This window comes from Carassius gibelio, chromosome A3, assembly GCF_023724105.1.
Source record: "Carassius gibelio isolate Cgi1373 ecotype wild population from Czech Republic chromosome A3, carGib1.2-hapl.c, whole genome shotgun sequence".
NCBI classification, from domain to species: Eukaryota; Metazoa; Chordata; class Actinopteri; order Cypriniformes; family Cyprinidae; genus Carassius; species Carassius gibelio.
The window spans coordinates 1,038,554-1,057,118 of NC_068373.1; the positions used below are offsets into that span (position 1 = coordinate 1,038,554).

General features: G+C 38.5%; 12 pseudogenes; all 12 read right to left on the reverse strand.

Moving 5' to 3' along the window:
- Positions 1-789: 789 nt before the first annotated feature.
- On the reverse strand, positions 790-908 carry LOC127963647 (uncharacterized; annotated as a pseudogene).
- Positions 909-2,295: 1,387 nt separating this feature from the next.
- On the reverse strand, positions 2,296-2,414 carry LOC127961377 (uncharacterized; annotated as a pseudogene).
- Positions 2,415-4,408: 1,994 nt separating this feature from the next.
- LOC127965934 (uncharacterized) lies at positions 4,409-4,527 on the reverse strand (annotated as a pseudogene).
- A 487-nt stretch (positions 4,528-5,014) lies between these two features.
- LOC127965941 (uncharacterized) lies at positions 5,015-5,133 on the reverse strand (annotated as a pseudogene).
- Positions 5,134-10,674: 5,541 nt separating this feature from the next.
- On the reverse strand, positions 10,675-10,793 carry LOC127963653 (uncharacterized; annotated as a pseudogene).
- A 1,220-nt stretch (positions 10,794-12,013) lies between these two features.
- On the reverse strand, positions 12,014-12,132 carry LOC127963660 (uncharacterized; annotated as a pseudogene).
- Positions 12,133-12,913: 781 nt separating this feature from the next.
- Positions 12,914-13,032, reverse strand: LOC127964374 (uncharacterized; annotated as a pseudogene).
- Positions 13,033-13,522: 490 nt separating this feature from the next.
- LOC127965946 (uncharacterized) lies at positions 13,523-13,641 on the reverse strand (annotated as a pseudogene).
- A 1,222-nt stretch (positions 13,642-14,863) lies between these two features.
- On the reverse strand, positions 14,864-14,982 carry LOC127963666 (uncharacterized; annotated as a pseudogene).
- A 780-nt stretch (positions 14,983-15,762) lies between these two features.
- On the reverse strand, positions 15,763-15,881 carry LOC127963671 (uncharacterized; annotated as a pseudogene).
- Positions 15,882-16,690: 809 nt separating this feature from the next.
- LOC127963676 (uncharacterized) lies at positions 16,691-16,809 on the reverse strand (annotated as a pseudogene).
- Positions 16,810-18,197: 1,388 nt separating this feature from the next.
- LOC127962978 (uncharacterized) lies at positions 18,198-18,316 on the reverse strand (annotated as a pseudogene).
- Between the last annotated feature and the right edge of the window lie 249 nt (positions 18,317-18,565).

Here is an 18,565-nt window from a genome sequence, read left to right on the forward strand (position 1 = left end):
GAGAGCTATTTAAAGATCAGTCAATCTAATCGCAGGTACATTATATAAGTAGGAAAGAAAACCCTAAAGCTTAAAGCACCTGGTATTCCCAGGCGGTCTCCCATCCAAGCACTAACCAGGCCAATACCTGCTAAGATTAAGAGATCGGGCATTGACTCTTTTTTTTTTTTTTTTTTTTTTTTTAAGATTATTATATAATTAGTAATAAATTTCCAATAATATTAGAGCACCTGGTATTCCGAGGCGGTCTCCCATCCAGACACTAAACAGGTCCATGACTGCTAAGATTCAAAGAATGGGCATTGACTCTTTTTTTTTTTCAAGATTATTATATAATTTGTGAAAAATTTACAAAAATCTTAAAGCAAATGGTATTCCGAGGCGGTCTCCCATCCAAGCACTAAACAGGTCCATACCTCCTAAGATTCAAAGATTGGGCATTTACTCTTTTTTTTTTTTTTTTTTTTTTTTGCAAGATTTTTATGTAATTAGTAAAAATTGCCAAAAATATTACAGCAACTGGTATTTCCCGGCCGTCTTCCATCCAAGTACTAACCAGGCAAAACCTGCTATTATTCAGAGATCGGGCATTGACTTTTTTTTTTTTTTTCAAAATTATTATATAATTTGTGAAGAATTTCCAAAAATCTTAAAGCAACTGGTATTACCAGGGTGTCTCCCATCCAATTACTAACCAGGCCCATACCTGCTAAGATTCAGATATGGGGCATTGACTCCTTTCTTTTTTTCTTGCAAGATTATTATATAATTTGTGAAAAATTTCCAAAAATCTTAAAGCAACTGGTATTACCAGGGGGTCTCCCATCCAATTACTAACCAGGCCGAAACCTGCTTAGTTTCCGAGCTCAGACATGATCTGGCATAGCCAGGGTGGTATGGCCATAAGCGAAGACTGCTGCAAAGAGAGAGCTATTTAAAGATCAGTCAATCTAATCGCCGGTACATTATCTAAGTAGGAAAGAAAACCCTAAAGCTTAAAGCACCTGGTATTCCCAGGCGGTCTCCCATCCAAGCACTAACCAGGCCAATACCTGCTAAGATTAAGAGATCGGGCATTGGCTCTTTTTTTAAGATTATTATATAATTAGTAATAAATTTCCAATAATATTAGAGCACCTGGTTTTCCGAGGCGGTCTCCCATCCAAACACTAAACAGGTCCATAGCTGCTAAGATTCAAAGATTGGGCATTGACTCTTTTTGTTTCAAGATAATTATATAATTAGTACAAATTTCCAAAAATATTACAGCAAATGGTATTCCGAGGCGGTCTCCCATCCAAGCACTAAACAGGTCCATACCTCCTAAGATTCAAAGATTGGGCATTTACTCTTTTTTTTTTTTTTTTTGCAAGATTATTATGTAATTAGTAAAAATTGCCAAAAATATTACAGCAACTGGTATTTCCCGGCCGTCTTCCATCCAAGTACTAACCAGGCAAAACCTGCTATTATTCAGAGATCGGGCATTGACTTTTTTTTTTTTTTTTTCAAGATTATTATATAATTTGTGAAAAATTTCCAAAAATCTTAAAGCAACTGGTATTACCACAGTGTCTCCCATCCAATTACTAACCAGGCCCATACCTGCTAAGATTCAGATATGGGGCATTGACTCCTTTCTTTTTTTCTTGCAAGATTATTATATAATTTGTGAAAAATTTCCAAAAATCTTAAAGCAACTGGTATTACCAGGGGGTCTCCCATCCAATTACTAACCAGGCCGAAACCTGCTTAATTTCCGAGCTCAGAGATGATCTGGCATAGCCAGGGTGGAATGGCCATGAGCGAAGACTGCTGCAGAGAGAGAGCTATTTAAAGATCAGCCAATCTAATCGCCGGTACATTATACAGGACCAAACCTGCTTAGCTTCCGAGAGCAGACGAGATCAGGCATAGCCAGGTTGTTACGGTCGCAAGCGAAGGATACTGCAAAGAGAGGACTATTTAAAGATCAGCCAATCAAATCGCCCATACATTATATAAGTAGGAATGAAAATCCAAAAGCTTACAGCACCTGGTATTCCGAGGCGGTCTCCCATCCAAGCACTAACCAGGCCAATACCTGCTAAGATTAAGAGATCGGGCATTGGCTCTTTTTTTTTAAGATTATTATATAATTAGTAATAAATTTCCAATAATATTAGAGCACCTGGTATTACCAGGGGGTCTCCCATCCAAACACTACACAGGTCCATGACTGCTAAGATTCAAAGAATGGGCATTGACTCTTTTTTTTTTCAAGATTATTATATAATTTGTGAAAAATTTACAAAAATCTTAAAGCAACTGGTATTACCAGGGGGTCTCCCATCCAATTACTAACCAGGCCCAAACCTGCTTAGCTTCCGAGCTCAGACATGAACTGGCATAGCCAGGGTGGTATGGCCATAAGAGAAGACTGCTGCAAAGAGAGAGCTATTTAAAGATCAGTCAATCTAATCGCCGGTACATTATACAGGACCAAACCTGCTTAGCTTCCGAGAGCAGACGAGATCAGGCATAGCCAGTTTGTTACGGTCGCAAGCGAAGGATACTGCAAAGAGAGGACTATTTAAAGATCAGCCAATCAAATCGCCCATACATTATATAAGTAGGAATGAAAACCCAAAAGCTTACAGCACCTGGTATTCCGAGGCGGTCTCCCATCCAAGCACTAACCAGGCCAATACTTGCTAAGATTAAGAGATCGGGCATTGGCTCTTTTTTTTAAGATTATTATATAATTAGTAATAAATTTCCAATAATATTAGAGCACCTGGTATTCCGAGGCGGTCTCCCATCCAGACACTAAACAGGTCCATGACTGCTAAGATTCAAAGAATGGGCATTGACTCTTTTTTTTTTTCAAGATTATTATATAATTTGTGAAAAATTTACAAAAATCTTAAAGCAACTGGTATTACCAGGGGGTCTCCCATCCAATTACTAACCAGGCCCAAACCTGCTTAGCTTCCGAGCTGAGACATGATCTGGCATAGCCAGGGTGGTATGGCCATAAGCGAAAACTGCTGCAAAGAGAGAGCTATTTAAAGATCAGCCAATCTAATCGCCGGTACATTATATAAGTAGGAAAGAAAACCCTAAAGCTTAAAGCACCTGGTATTCCCAGGCGGTCTCCCATCCGAGATCGGGCATTGACTCTTTTTTTTTAAGATTATTATATAATTAGTAATAAATTTCCAATAATATTAGAGCACCTGGTTTTCCGAGGCGGTCTCCCATCCAAGCACTAAACAGGTCCATACCTCCTAAGATTCAAAGATTGGGCATTTACTCTTTTTTTTTTTTTTTTTTTTTTTGCAAGATTATTATGTAATTAGTAAAAATTGCCAAAAATATTACAGCAACTGGTATTTCCCGGCCGTCTTCCATCCAAGTACTAACCAGGCAAAACCTGCTATTATTCAGAGATCGGGCATTGACTTTTTTTTTTTTTCAAGATTATTATATAATTTGTGAAAAATTTCCAAAAATCTTAAAGCAACTGGTATTACCAGGGTGTCTCCCATCCAATTACTAACCAGGCCCATAACTGCTAAGATTCAGATATGGGGCATTGACTCCTTTCTTTTTTTCTTGCAAGATTATTATATAATTTGTGAAAAATTTCCAAAAATCTTAAAGCAACTGGTATTACCAGGGGGTCTCCCATCCAATTACTAACCAGGCCGAAACCTGCTTAGTTTCCGAGCTCAGACATGATCTGGCATAGCCAGGGTGGTATGCCCATAAGCGAAGACTGCTGCAAAGAGAGAGCTATTTAAAGATCAGTCAATCTAATCGCAGGTACATTATATAAGTAGGAAAGAAAACCCTAAAGCTTAAAGCACCTGGTATTCCCAGGCGGTCTCCCATCCAAGCACTAACCAGGCCAATACCTGCTAAGATTAAGAGATCGGGCATTGACTCTTTTTTTTTTTTTTTTTTTTTTTTTTTTTAAGATTATTATATAATTAGTAATAAATTTCCAATAATATTAGAGCACCTGGTATTCCGAGGCGGTCTCCCATCCAGACACTAAACAGGTCCATGACTGCTAAGATTCAAAGAATGGGCATTGACTCTTTTTTTTTTTTCAAGATTATTATATAATTTGTGAAAAATTTACAAAAATCTTAAAGCACCTGGTATTCCCAGGCGGTCTCCCATCCAAGCACTAACCAGGCCAATACCTGCTAAGATTAAGAGATCGGGCATTGACTCTTTTTTTTTTTAAGATTATTATATAATTAGTAATAAATTTCCAATAATATTAGAGCACCTGGTATTCCGAGGCGGTCTCCCATCCAGACACTAAACAGGTCCATGACTGCTAAGATTCAAAGAATGGGCATTGACTCTTTTTTTTTTTCAAGATTATTATATAATTTGTGAAAAATTTACAAAAATCTTAAAGCAACTGGTATTACCAGGGGGTCTCCCATCCAATTACTAACCAGGCCCAAACCTGCTTAGCTTCCGAGCTCAGACATGATCTGGCATAGCCAGGGTGGTATGGCCATAAGCGAAGACTGCTGCAAAGAGAGAGCTATTTAAAGATCAGCCAATCTAATCGCCGGTACATTATACAGGACCAAACCTGCTTAGCTTCCGAGAGCAGACGAGATCAGGCATAGCCAGGTTGTTACGGTCGCAAGCGAAGGATACTGCAAAGAGAGGACTATTTAAAGATCAGCCAATCAAATCGCCCATACATTATATAAGTAGGAATGAAAACCCAAAAGCTTACAGCACCTGGTATTCCCAGGCGGTCTCCCATCCAAGCACTAACCAGGCCAATACCTGCTAAGATTAAGAGATCGGGCATTGGCTCTTTTTTTTAAGATTATTATATAATTAGTAATAAATTTCCAATAATATTAGAGCACCTGGTATTACCAGGGGGTCTCCCATCCAAACACTACACAGGTCCATGACTGCTAAGATTCAAAGAATGGGCATTGACCCTTTTTTTTTTCAAGATTATTATATAATTTGTGAAAAATTTACAAAAATCTTAAAGCAACTGGTATTACCAGGGGGTCTCCCATCCAATTACTAACCAGGCCCAAACCTGCTTAGCTTCCGAGCTCAGACATGATCTGGCATAGCCAGGGTGGTATGGCCATAAGCGAAGACTGCTGCAAAGAGAGAGCTATTTAAAGATCAGCCAATCTAATCGCCGGTACATTATATAAGTAGGAAAGTAAACCCTAAAGCTTAAAGATCAGCCAATCTAATCGCCGGTACATTATACAGGACCAAACCTGCTTAGCTTCCGAGAGCAGACGAGATCAGGCATAGCCAGGTTGTTACGGTCGCAAGCGAAGGATACTGCAAAGAGAGGACTATTTAAAGATCAGCCAATCAAATCGCCCATACATTATATAAGTAGGAATGAAAACCCAAAAGCTTACAGCACCTGGTATTCCGAGGCGGTCTCCCATCCAAGCACTAACCAGGCCAATACCTGCTAAGATTAAGAGATCGGGCATTGGCTCTTTTTTTAAGATTATTATATAATTAGTAATAAATTTCCAATAATATTAGAGCACCTGGTATTACCAGGGGGTCTCCCATCCAAACACTACACAGGTCCATGACTGCTAAGATTCAAAGAATGGGCATTGACTCTTTTTTTTTTCAAGATTATTATATAATTTGTGAAAAATTTACAAAAATCTTAAAGCAACTGGTATTACCAGGGGGTCTCCCATCCAATTACTAACCAGGCCCAAACCTGCTTAGCTTTCGAGCTCAGACATGATCTGGCATAGCTTTTTTTTTTTTTTTTTTTTTTTTTTTTTATTCAATAATTTCACATTTGACATATACATAAATTCCAATGCGTGTCACATCATTATCATATTCACTCATTCTATATTCATTATTGAATTTCACCCTCCATTATACGCTTATACTTACAATCCTAATTATCCAGGCATATTTATCATATGTTCTTTAAAGCATTGCAGAACTCTAGCATTGTTCCCCGTAAACCATATCATTCGCTATATCCAGTCTACTAAAAACTGTATTAAAATCTCCCATTACAATAATATTTTCCCATTTCTCCATCTGACCATTTAAATCCTTAAAAAAACATTTTCTTTTCTGCCTCTTCATTTGGCGCATGTACATTACACACAAAAACATTTTCCCCTCCTATAACCATTTTCACAATAATACATTTCCCTCCATTATCCCGATATATGATTTCAACATCATCATTCATGTGTCTTTTACATAAAACCGCAACGCCTTTCCCAATCCCCCCACCATTGTTATAATAAATTCCTCCTCTCCAACTTCTTTTAAAACATTCAATCATTTCATCTTTCCAAAATGTTTCTTGTAATAATATCACATCAGCTTTTTTGCATAGCGCTTTCATTTTCCCAAATTTATCAATTTTTGTTAAACCCCTCACATTGATTGAAACAAAACAAAGAGCCATTAACAACAAAACATTCATTTTTCATACTTTTCTCCCACATTCTCCATTAAAACTCCATCTTCATTTGTACCTGAGTTTCTTCTCCTTCTCTGTCCTTTTTCTCTACTTTCTCCTACATATGTTTTGGTGTCCAATATTCCTCTCTTCATTCCCCTCCTCAGCTCCTCCAAATTTACTTCTATGCATTCCTCTACTTGCTCCTTCTCCTTTTTTTCCTCCTGTCTTTCTTTTATTATAACATCCACCGGACCCCTACACCCCTCTATCATATGTTCCACCATTTCAAACCCCTCTCTTCTCTCCAACTCCTTATCCCCCCCCTTTTCCTGCTCCTGACTTTTACTATCATTCAGAGACCCATCTTCCTCTCCCTCATTTATGACTCTTTCCATACTCTCCATATTCTCCTCTGGTTCACCATGTTCAGTTTTATCATTTGTCTCTTCTTCATGTTCACTTTCACAGTCACACCTTATGAATACTTTCCCACAATCCAGACATTTATCAGCTTTACAGTCTTTCGCGAAATGCCCTTGCTCAAAGCATTCATAACATTTGAAATCAGGACAGTCCCTGAAAATGTGTCCTGGCTGCATACACATCCGACATAGTTTTTGCTGTCCATCATGTATGACCCTAAAGTACTGAGTGCCATCTGCCGTTTCAAATTTAGCACTATAGGGTAGTGATGTTACCTCTTTTGGAAATTTAACCTTCACATACCTCGTTCCATCAGCAATGTTTGTTCCAGGATAGACTCTTCTCTTTATTTTTGTCATTGGATTAACTCCCCAAAACTTCAATTTGTTCTCAATCACTTCATCCTCCAAGTATGCAGGCAAGTGAAGAAAAGACACAATATGTTCCTTTACCTCCAGCCTCCTTATTTCGAAGAATTGACCTTTTATTTCCATTCCATCCAATAATACATCACAAAGTTCTGCATCTTCCACAGTCAACTCATATTCCTCCCCATACTTTGGTCTCACTGCCAGCAATTTACCAAATCCAATCTTCTCTGAAACTACTTTAATGATATCCACAGCTTTTACCTCCTTATTTCCTTTTAAGTCCAACACCACCGTTGCTTCTTTCAGATAATCCACTCTTTGCTTGATTCCCCTCTGTGCTCCATGATCCATATTTCCTCCATTTGCCTCTCTTGATGATCTATCTGCTCCATGTGGTTCCAAACGTTCTTCTAGTCCTCCTGCCATTGCCAGATCTTTACCATGTGGTCCATCCATTTTTGTAAACAAAAAAGCACAAACAAAAGCTTGCCTCCAAGCAGATAAACTGCTTGGAGCTTAAACGTGGGCTTTTTTCCCAAAACAAACCCAAATCTCCTCCCACAGAATAAACAGAAAAAAGTAAAATACAAAATAAAGCTTTAGAAGAGCCTTTCTCTTCCAACTGCAATCAGACACACCTTCCCAATCACTCTCTATCGCCGCCAGGTTGGTATGGCCATAAGCGAAGACTGCTGCAAAGAGAGAGCTATTTAAAGATCAGCCAATCTAATCGCCGGTACATTATATAAGTAGGAAAGAAAACCCTAAAGCTTAAAGCACCTGGTATTCCCAGGCGGTCTCCCATCCAAGCACTAACCAGGCCAATACCTGCTAAGATTAAGAGATCGGGCATTGACTCTTTTTTTTTTTTTTTTTTTTTTTTTTTTAAAGATTATTATATAATTAGTAATAAATTTCCAATAATATTAGAGCACCTGGTTTTCCGAGGCGGTCTCCCATCCAAACACTAAACAGGTCCATAGCTGCTAAGATTCAAAGATTGGGCATTGACTCTTTTTGTTTCAAGATAATTATATAATTAGTACAAATTTCCAAAAATATTACAGCAAATGGTATTCCGAGGCGGTCTCCCATCCAAGCACTAAACAGGTCCATACCTCCTAAGATTCAAAGATTGGGCATTTACTCTTTTTTTTTTTTGCAAGATTATTATGTAATTAGTAAAAATTGCCAAAAATATTACAGCAACTGGTATTTCCCGGCCGTCTTCCATCCAAGTACTAACCAGGCAAAACCTGCTATTATTCAGAGATCGGGCATTGACTTTTTTTTTTTTTTTTCAAGATTATTATATAATTTGTGAAAAATTTCCAAAAATCTTAAAGCAACTGGTATTACCACAGTGTCTCCCATCCAATTACTAACCAGGCCCATACCTGCTAAGATTCAGATATGGGGCATTGACTCCTTTCTTTTTTTCTTGCAAGATTATTATATAATTTGTGAAAAATTTCCAAAAATCTTAAAGCAACTGGTATTACCAGGGGGTCTCCCATCCAATTACTAACCAGGCCGAAACCTGCTTAACTTCCGAGCTCAGACATGATCTGGCATAGCCAAGGTGGAATGGCCATAAGCGAAGACTGCTGCAGAGAGAGAGCTCTCTAATCGCCGGTACATTATACAGGACCAAACCTGCTTAGCTTCCGAGAGCAGACGAGATCAGGCATAGCCAGGTTGTTACGGTCGCAAGCGAAGGATACTGCAAAGAGAGGACTATTTAAAGATCAGCCAATCAAATCGCCCATACATTATATAAGTAGGAATGAAAATCCAAAAGCTTACAGCACCTGGTATTCCGAGGCGGTCTCCCATCCAAGCACTAACCAGGCCAATACCTGCTAAGATTAAGAGATCGGGCATTGGCTCTTTTTTTTTAAAGATTATTATATAATTAGTAATAAATTTCCAATAATATTAGAGCACCTGGTATTACCATGGGGTCTCCCATCCAAACACTACACAGGTCCATGACTGCTAAGATTCAAAGAATGGGCACTGACTCTTTTTTTTTTCAAGATTATTATATAATTTGTTCTTCTAGTCCTCCTGCCATTGCCAGATCTTTACCATGTGGTCCATCCATTTTTGTAAACAAAAAAGCACAAACAAAAGCTTGCCTCCAAGCAGATAAACTGCTTGGAGCTTAAACGTGGGCTTTTTTCCCAAAACAAACCCAAATCTCCTCCCACAGAATAAACAGAAAAAAGTAAAATACAAAATAAAGCTTTAGAAGAGCCTTTCTCTTCCAACTGCAATCAGACACACCTTCCCAATCACTCTCTATCGCCGCCAGGTTGGTATGGCCATAAGCGAAGACTGCTGCAAAGAGAGAGCTATTTAAAGATCAGCCAATCAAATCGCCCATACATTATATAAGTAGGAATGAAAACCCAAAAGCTTACAGCACCTGGTATTCCGAGGCGGTCTCCCATCCAAGCACTAACCAGGCCAATACTTGCTAAGATTAAGAGATCGGGCATTGGCTCTTTTTTTTAAGATTATTATATAATTAGTAATAAATTTCCAATAATATTAGAGCACCTGGTATTCCGAGGCGGTCTCCCATCCAGACACTAAACAGGTCCATGACTGCTAAGATTCAAAGAATGGGCATTGACTCTTTTTTTTTTTCAAGATTATTATATAATTTGTGAAAAATTTACAAAAATCTTAAAGCAACTGGTATTACCAGGGGGTCTCCCATCCAATTACTAACCAGGCCCAAACCTGCTTAGCTTCCGATCTGAGACATGATCTGGCATAGCCAGGGTGGTATGGCCATAAGCGAAAACTGCTGCAAAGAGAGAGCTATTTAAAGATCAGCCAATCTAATCGCCGGTACATTATATAAGTAGGAAAGAAAACCCTAAAGCTTAAAGCACCTGGTATTCCCAGGCGGTCTCCCATCCGAGATCGGGCATTGACTCTTTTTTTTTTAAGATTATTATATAATTAGTAATAAATTTCCAATAATATTAGAGCACCTGGTTTTCCGAGGCGGTCTCCCATCCAAGCACTAAACAGGTCCATACCTCCTAAGATTCAAAGATTGGGCATTTACTCTTTTTTTTTTTTTTTTTTTTTGCAAGATTATTATGTAATTAGTAAAAATTGCCAAAAATATTACAGCAACTGGTATTTCCCGGCCGTCTTCCATCCAAGTACTAACCAGGCAAAACCTGCTATTATTCAGAGATCGGGCATTGACTTTTTTTTTTTTTTTCAAGATTATTATATAATTTGTGAAAAATTTCCAAAAATCTTAAAGCAACTGGTATTACCAGGGTGTCTCCCATCCAATTACTAACCAGGCCCATACCTGCTAAGATTCAGATATGGGGCATTGACTCCTTTCTTTTTTTCTTGCAAGATTATTATATAATTTGTGAAAAATTTCCAAAAATCTTAAAGCAACTGGTATTACCAGGGGGTCTCCCATCCAATTACTAACCAGGCCGAAACCTGCTTAGTTTCCGAGCTCAGACATGATCTGGCATAGCCAGGGTGGTATGGCCATAAGCGAAGACTGCTGCAAAGAGAGAGCTATTTAAAGATCAGTCAATCTAATCGCCGGTACATTATACAGGACCAAACCTGCTTAGCTTCCGAGAGCAGACGAGATCAGGCATAGCCAGGTTGTTACGGTCGCAAGCGAAGGATACTGCAAAGAGAGGACTATTTAAAGATCAGCCAATCAAATCGCCCATACATTATATAAGTAGGAATGAAAACCCAAAAGCTTACAGCACCTGGTATTCCGAGGCGGTCTCCCATCCAAGCACTAACCAGGCCAATACTTGCTAAGATTAAGAGATCGGGCATTGGCTCTTTTTTTTAAGATTATTATATAATTAGTAATAAATTTCCAATAATATTAGAGCACCTGGTATTCCGAGGCGGTCTCCCATCCAGACACTAAACAGGTCCATGACTGCTAAGATTCAAAGAATGGGCATTGACTCTTTTTTTTTTTCAAGATTATTATATAATTTGTGAAAAATTTACAAAAATCTTAAAGCAACTGGTATTACCAGGGGGTCTCCCATCCAATTACTAACCAGGCCCAAACCTGCTTAGCTTCCGAGCTGAGACATGATCTGGCATAGCCAGGGTGGTATGGCCATAAGCGAAAACTGCTGCAAAGAGAGAGCTATTTAAAGATCAGCCAATCTAATCGCCGGTACATTATATAAGTAGGAAAGAAAACCCTAAAGCTTAAAGCACCTGGTATTCCCAGGCGGTCTCCCATCCGAGATCGGGCATTGACTCTTTTTTTTTAAGATTATTATATAATTAGTAATAAATTTCCAATAATATTAGAGCACCTGGTTTTCCGAGGCGGTCTCCCATCCAAGCACTAAACAGGTCCATACCTCCTAAGATTCAAAGATTGGGCATTTACTCTTTTTTTTTTTTTTTTTTTGCAAGATTATTATGTAATTAGTAAAAATTGCCAAAAATATTACAGCAACTGGTATTTCCCGGCCGTCTTCCATCCAAGTACTAACCAGGCAAAACCTGCTATTATTCAGAGATCGGGCATTGACTTTTTTTTTTTTTTTCAAGATTATTATATAATTTGTGAAAAATTTCCAAAAATCTTAAAGCAACTGGTATTACCAGGGTGTCTCCCATCCAATTACTAACCAGGCCCATACCTGCTAAGATTCAGATATGGGGCATTGACTCCTTTCTTTTTTTCTTGCAAGATTATTATATAATTTGTGAAAAATTTCCAAAAATCTTAAAGCAACTGGTATTACCAGGGGGTCTCCCATCCAATTACTAACCAGGCCGAAACCTGCTTAGTTTCCGAGCTCAGACATGATCTGGCATAGCCAGGGTGGTATGGCCATAAGCGAAGACTGCTGCAAAGAGAGAGCTATTTAAAGATCAGTCAATCTAATCGCAGGTACATTATATAAGTAGGAAAGAAAACCCTAAAGCTTAAAGCACCTGGTATTCCCAGGCGGTCTCCCATCCAAGCACTAACCAGGCCAATACCTGCTAAGATTAAGAGATCGGGCATTGGCTCTTTTTTTAAGATTATTATATAATTAGTAATAAATTTCCAATAATATTAGAGCACCTGGTTTTCCGAGGCGGTCTCCCATCCAAACACTAAACAGGTCCATAGCTGCTAAGATTCAAAGATTGGGCATTGACTCTTTTTGTTTCAAGATAATTATATAATTAGTACAAATTTCCAAAAATATTACAGCAAATGGTATTCCGAGGCGGTCTCCCATCCAAGCACTAAACAGGTCCATACCTCCTAAGATTCAAAGATTGGGCATTTACTCTTTTTTTTTTTTTTTTTTGCAAGATTATTATGTAATTAGTAAAAATTGCCAAAAATATTACAGCAACTGGTATTTCCCGGCCGTCTTCCATCCAAGTACTAACCAGGCAAAACCTGCTATTATTCAGAGATCGGGCATTGACTTTTTTTTTTTTTTTTCAAGATTATTATATAATTTGTGAAAAAATTTCCAAAAATCTTAAAGCAACTGGTATTACCACAGTGTCTCCCATCCAATTACTAACCAGGCCCATACCTGCTAAGATTCAGATATGGGGCATTGACTCCTTTCTTTTTTTCTTGCAAGATTATTATATAATTTGTGAAAAATTTCCAAAAATCTTAAAGCAACTGGTATTACCAGGGGGTCTCCCATCCAATTACTAACCAGGCCGAAACCTGCTTAACTTCCGAGCTCAGACATGATCTGGCATAGCCAGGGTGGAATGGCCATAAGCGAAGACTGCTGCAGAGAGAGAGCTATTTAAAGATCAGCCAATCTAATCGCCGGTACATTATACAGGACCAAACCTGCTTAGCTTCCGAGAGCAGACGAGATCAGGCATAGCCAGGTTGTTACGGTCGCAAGCGAAGGATACTGCAAAGAGAGGACTATTTAAAGATCAGCCAATCAAATCGCCCATACATTATATAAGTAGGAATGAAAATCCAAAAGCTTACAGCACCTGGTATTCCGAGGCGGTCTCCCATCCAAGCACTAACCAGGCCAATACCTGCTAAGATTAAGAGATCGGGCATTGGCTCTTTTTTTTTTTAAGATTATTATATAATTAGTAATAAATTTCCAATAATATTAGAGCACCTGGTATTACCAGGGGGTCTCCCATCCAAACACTACACAGGTCCATGACTGCTAAGATTCAAAGAATGGGCATTGACTCTTTTTTTTTTCAAGATTATTATATAATTTGTGAAAAATTTACAAAAATCTTAAAGCAACTGGTATTACCAGGGGGTCTCCCATCCAATTACTAACCAGGCCCAAACCTGCTTAGCTTCCGAGCTCAGACATGATCTGGCATAGCCAGGGTGGTATGGCCATAAGCGAAGACTGCTGCAAAGAGAGAGCTATTTAAAGATCAGTCAATCTAATCGCCGGTACATTATACAGGACCAAACCTGCTTAGCTTCCGAGAGCAGACGAGATCAGGCATAGCCAGTTTGTTACGGTCGCAAGCGAAGGATACTGCAAAGAGAGGACTATTTAAAGATCAGCCAATCAAATCGCCCATACATTATATAAGTAGGAATGAAAACCCAAAAGCTTACAGCACCTGGTATTCCGAGGCGGTCTCCCATCCAAGCACTAACCAGGCCAATACTTGCTAAGATTAAGAGATCGGGCATTGGCTCTTTTTTTTAAGATTATTATATAATTAGTAATAAATTTCCAATAATATTAGAGCACCTGGTATTCCGAGGCGGTCTCCCATCCAGACACTAAACAGGTCCATGACTGCTAAGATTCAAAGAATGGGCATTGACTCTTTTTTTTTTCAAGATTATTATATAATTTGTGAAAAATTTACAAAAATCTTAAAGCAACTGGTATTACCAGGGGGTCTCCCATCCAATTACTAACCAGGCCCAAACCTGCTTAGCTTCCGAGCTGAGACATGATCTGGCATAGCCAGGGTGGTATGGCCATAAGCGAAAACTGCTGCAAAGAGAGAGCTATTTAAAGATCAGCCAATCTAATCGCCGGTACATTATATAAGTAGGAAAGAAAACCCTAAAGCTTAAAGCACCTGGTATTCCCAGGCGGTCTCCCATCCGAGATCGGGCATTGACTCTTTTTTTTTAAGATTATTATATAATTAGTAATAAATTTCCAATAATATTAGAGCACCTGGTTTTCCGAGGCGGTCTCCCATCCAAGCACTAAACAGGTCCATACCTCCTAAGATTCAAAGATTGGGCATTTACTCTTTTTTTTTTTTTTTTTTTTTTGCAAGATTATTATGTAATTAGTAAAAATTGCCAAAAATATTACAGCAACTGGTATTTCCCGGCCGTCTTCCATCCAAGTACTAACCAGGCAAAACCTGTTATTATTCAGAGATCGGGCATTGACTTTTTTTTTTTTTTTCAAGATTATTATATAATTTGTGAAAAATTTCCAAAAATCTTAAAGCAACTGGTATTACCAGGGTGTCTCCCATCCAATTACTAACCAGGCCCATACCTGCTAAGATTCAGATATGGGGCATTGACTCCTTTCTTTTTTTCTTGCAAGATTATTATATAATTTGTGAAAAATTTCCAAAAATCTTAAAGCAACTGGTATTACCAGGGGGTCTCCCATCCAATTACTAACCAGGCCGAAACCTGCTTAGTTTCCGAGCTCAGACATGATCTGGCATAGCCAGGGTGGTATGGCCATAAGCGAAGACTGCTGCAAAGAGAGAGCTATTTAAAGATCAGTCAATCTAATCGCCGGTACATTATACAGGACCAAACCTGCTTAGCTTCCGAGAGCAGACGAGATCAGGCATAGCCAGGTTGTTACGGTCGCAAGCGAAGGATACTGCAAAGAGAGGACTATTTAAAGATCAGCCAATCAAATCGCCCATACATTATATAAGTAGGAATGAAAACCCAAAAGCTTACAGCACCTGGTATTCCGAGGCGGTCTCCCATCCAAGCACTAACCAGGCCAATACTTGCTAAGATTAAGAGATCGGGCATTGGCTCTTTTTTTTAAGATTATTATATAATTAGTAATAAATTTCCAATAATATTAGAGCACCAGGTTTTCCGAGGCGGTCTCCCATCCAAGCACTAAACAGGTCCATACCTCCTAAGATTCAAAGATTGGGCATTTACTCTTTTTTTTTTTTTTTTTTTTTGCAAGATTATTATGTAATTAGTAAAAATTGCCAAAAATATTACAGCAACTGGTATTTCCCGGCCGTCTTCCATCCAAGTACTAACCAGGCAAAACCTGCTATTATTCAGAGATCGGGCATTGACTTTTTTTTTTTTTTTCAAGATTATTATATAATTTGTGAAAAATTTCCAAAAATCTTAAAGCAACTGGTATTACCAGGGTGTCTCCCATCCAATTACTAACCAGGCCCATACCTGCTAAGATTCAGATATGGGGCATTGACTCCTTTCTTTTTTTCTTGCAAGATTATTATATAATTTGTGAAAAATTTCCAAAAATCTTAAAGCAACTGGTATTACCAGGGGGTCTCCCATCCAATTACTAACCAGGCCGAAACCTGCTTAGTTTCCGAGCTCAGACATGATCTGGCATAGCCAGGGTGGTATGGCCATAAGCGAAGACTGCTGCAAAGAGAGAGCTATTTAAAGATCAGTCAATCTAATCGCAGGTACATTATATAAGTAGGAAAGAAAACCCTAAAGCTTAAAGCACCTGGTATTCCCAGGCGGTCTCCCATCCAAGCACTAACCAGGCCAATACCTGCTAAGATTAAGAGATCGGGCATTGACTCTTTTTTTTTTTTTTTTTTTTTTTTTTTTTAGATTATTATATAATTAGTAATAAATTTCCAATAATATTAGAGCACCTGGTATTCCGAGGCGGTCTCCCATCCAGACACTAAACAGGTCCATGACTGCTAAGATTCAAAGAATGGGCATTGACTCTTTTTTTTTTTCAAGATTATTATATAATTTGTGAAAAATTTACAAAAATCTTAAAGCAAATGGTATTCCGAGTCGGTCTCCCATCCAAGCACTAAACAGGTCCATACCTCCTAAGATTCAAAGATTGGGCATTTACTCTTTTTTTTTTTTTTTTTTTTTTTTGCAAGATTTTTATGTAATTAGTAAAAATTGCCAAAAATATTACAGCAACTGGTATTTCCCGGCCGTCTTCCATCCAAGTACTAACCAGGCAAAACCTGCTATTATTCAGAGATCGGGCATTGACTTTTTTTTTTTTTTTCAAAATTATTATATAATTTGTGAAGAATTTCCAAAAATCTTAAAGCAACTGGTATTACCAGGGTGTCTCCCATCCAATTACTAACCAGGCCCATACCTGCTAAGATTCAGATATGGGGCATTGACTCCTTTCTTTTTTTCTTGCAAGATTATTATATAATTTGTGAAAAATTTCCAAAAATCTTAAAGCAACTGGTATTACCAGGGGGTCTCCCATCCAATTACTAACCAGGCCGAAACCTGCTTAGTTTCCGAGCTCAGACATGATCTGGCATAGCCAGGGTGGTATGGCCATAAGCGAAGACTGCTGCAAAGAGAGAGCTATTTAAAGATCAGTCAATCTAATCGCCGGTACATTATCTAAGTAGGAAAGAAAACCCTAAAGCTTAAAGCACCTGGTATTCCCAGGCGGTCTCCCATCCAAGCACTAACCAGGCCAATACCTGCTAAGATTAAGAGATCGGGCATTGGCTCTTTTTTTAAGATTATTATATAATTAGTAATAAATTTCCAATAATATTAGAGCACCTGGTTTTCCGAGGCGGTCTCCCATCCAAACACTAAACAGGTCCATAGCTGCTAAGATTCAAAGATTGGGCATTGACTCTTTTTGTTTCAAGATAATTATATAATTAGTACAAATTTCCAAAAATATTACAGCAAATGGTATTCCGAGGCGGTCTCCCATCCAAGCACTAAACAGGTCCATACCTCCTAAGATTCAAAGATTGGGCATTTACTCTTTTTTTTTTTTTTTTTGCAAGATTATTATGTAATTAGTAAAAATTGCCAAAAATATTACAGCAACTGGTATTTCCCGGCCGTCTTCCATCCAAGTACTAACCAGGCAAAACCTGCTATTATTCAGAGATCGGGCATTGACTTTTTTTTTTTTTTTTTCAAGATTATTATATAATTTGTGAAAAATTTCCAAAAATCTTAAAGCAACTGGTATTACCACAGTGTCTCCCATCCAATTACTAACCAGGCCCATACCTGCTAAGATTCAGATATGGGGCATTGACTCCTTTCTTTTTTTCTTGCAAGATTATTATATAATTTGTGAAAAATTTCCAAAAATCTTAAAGCAACTGGTATTACCAGGGGGTCTCCCATCCAATTACTAACCAGGCCGAAACCTGCTTAATTTCCGAGCTCAGAGATGATCTGGCATAGCCAGGGTGGAATGGCCATAAGCGAAGACTGCTGCAGAGAGAGAGCTATTTAAAGATCAGCCAATCTAATCGCCGGTACATTATACAGGACCAAACCTGCTTAGCTTCCGAGAGCAGACGAGATCAGGCATAGCCAGGTTGTTACGGTCGCAAGCGAAGGATACTGCAAAGAGAGGACTATTTAAAGATCAGCCAATCAAATCGCCCATACATTATATAAGTAGGAATGAAAATCCAAAAGCTTACAGCACCTGGTATTCCGAGGCGGTCTCCCATCCAAGCACTAACCAGGCCAATACCTGCTAAGATTAAGAGATCGGGCATTGGCTCTTTTTTTTTTAAGATTATTATATAATTAGTAATAAATTTCCAATAATATTAGAGCACCTGGTATTACCAGGGGGTCTCCCATCCAAACACTACACAGGTCCATGACTGCTAAGATTCAAAGAATGGGCATTGACTCTTTTTTTTTTCAAGATTATTATATAATTTGTGAAAAATTTACAAAAATCTTAAAGCAACTGGTATTACCAGGGGGTCTCCCATCCAATTACTAACCAGGCCCAAACCTGCTTAGCTTCCGAGCTCAGACATGAACTGGCATAGCCAGGGTGGTATGGCCATAAGCGAAGACTGCTGCAAAGAGAGAGCTATTTAAAGATCAGTCAATCTAATCGCCGGTACATTATACAGGACCAAACCTGCTTAGCTTCCGAGAGCAGACGAGATCAGGCATAGCCAGTTTGTTACGGTCGCAAGCGAAGGATACTGCAAAGAGAGGACTATTTAAAGATCAGCCAATCAAATCGCCCATACATTATATAAGTAGGAATGAAAACCCAAAAGCTTACAGCACCTGGTATTCCGAGGCGGTCTC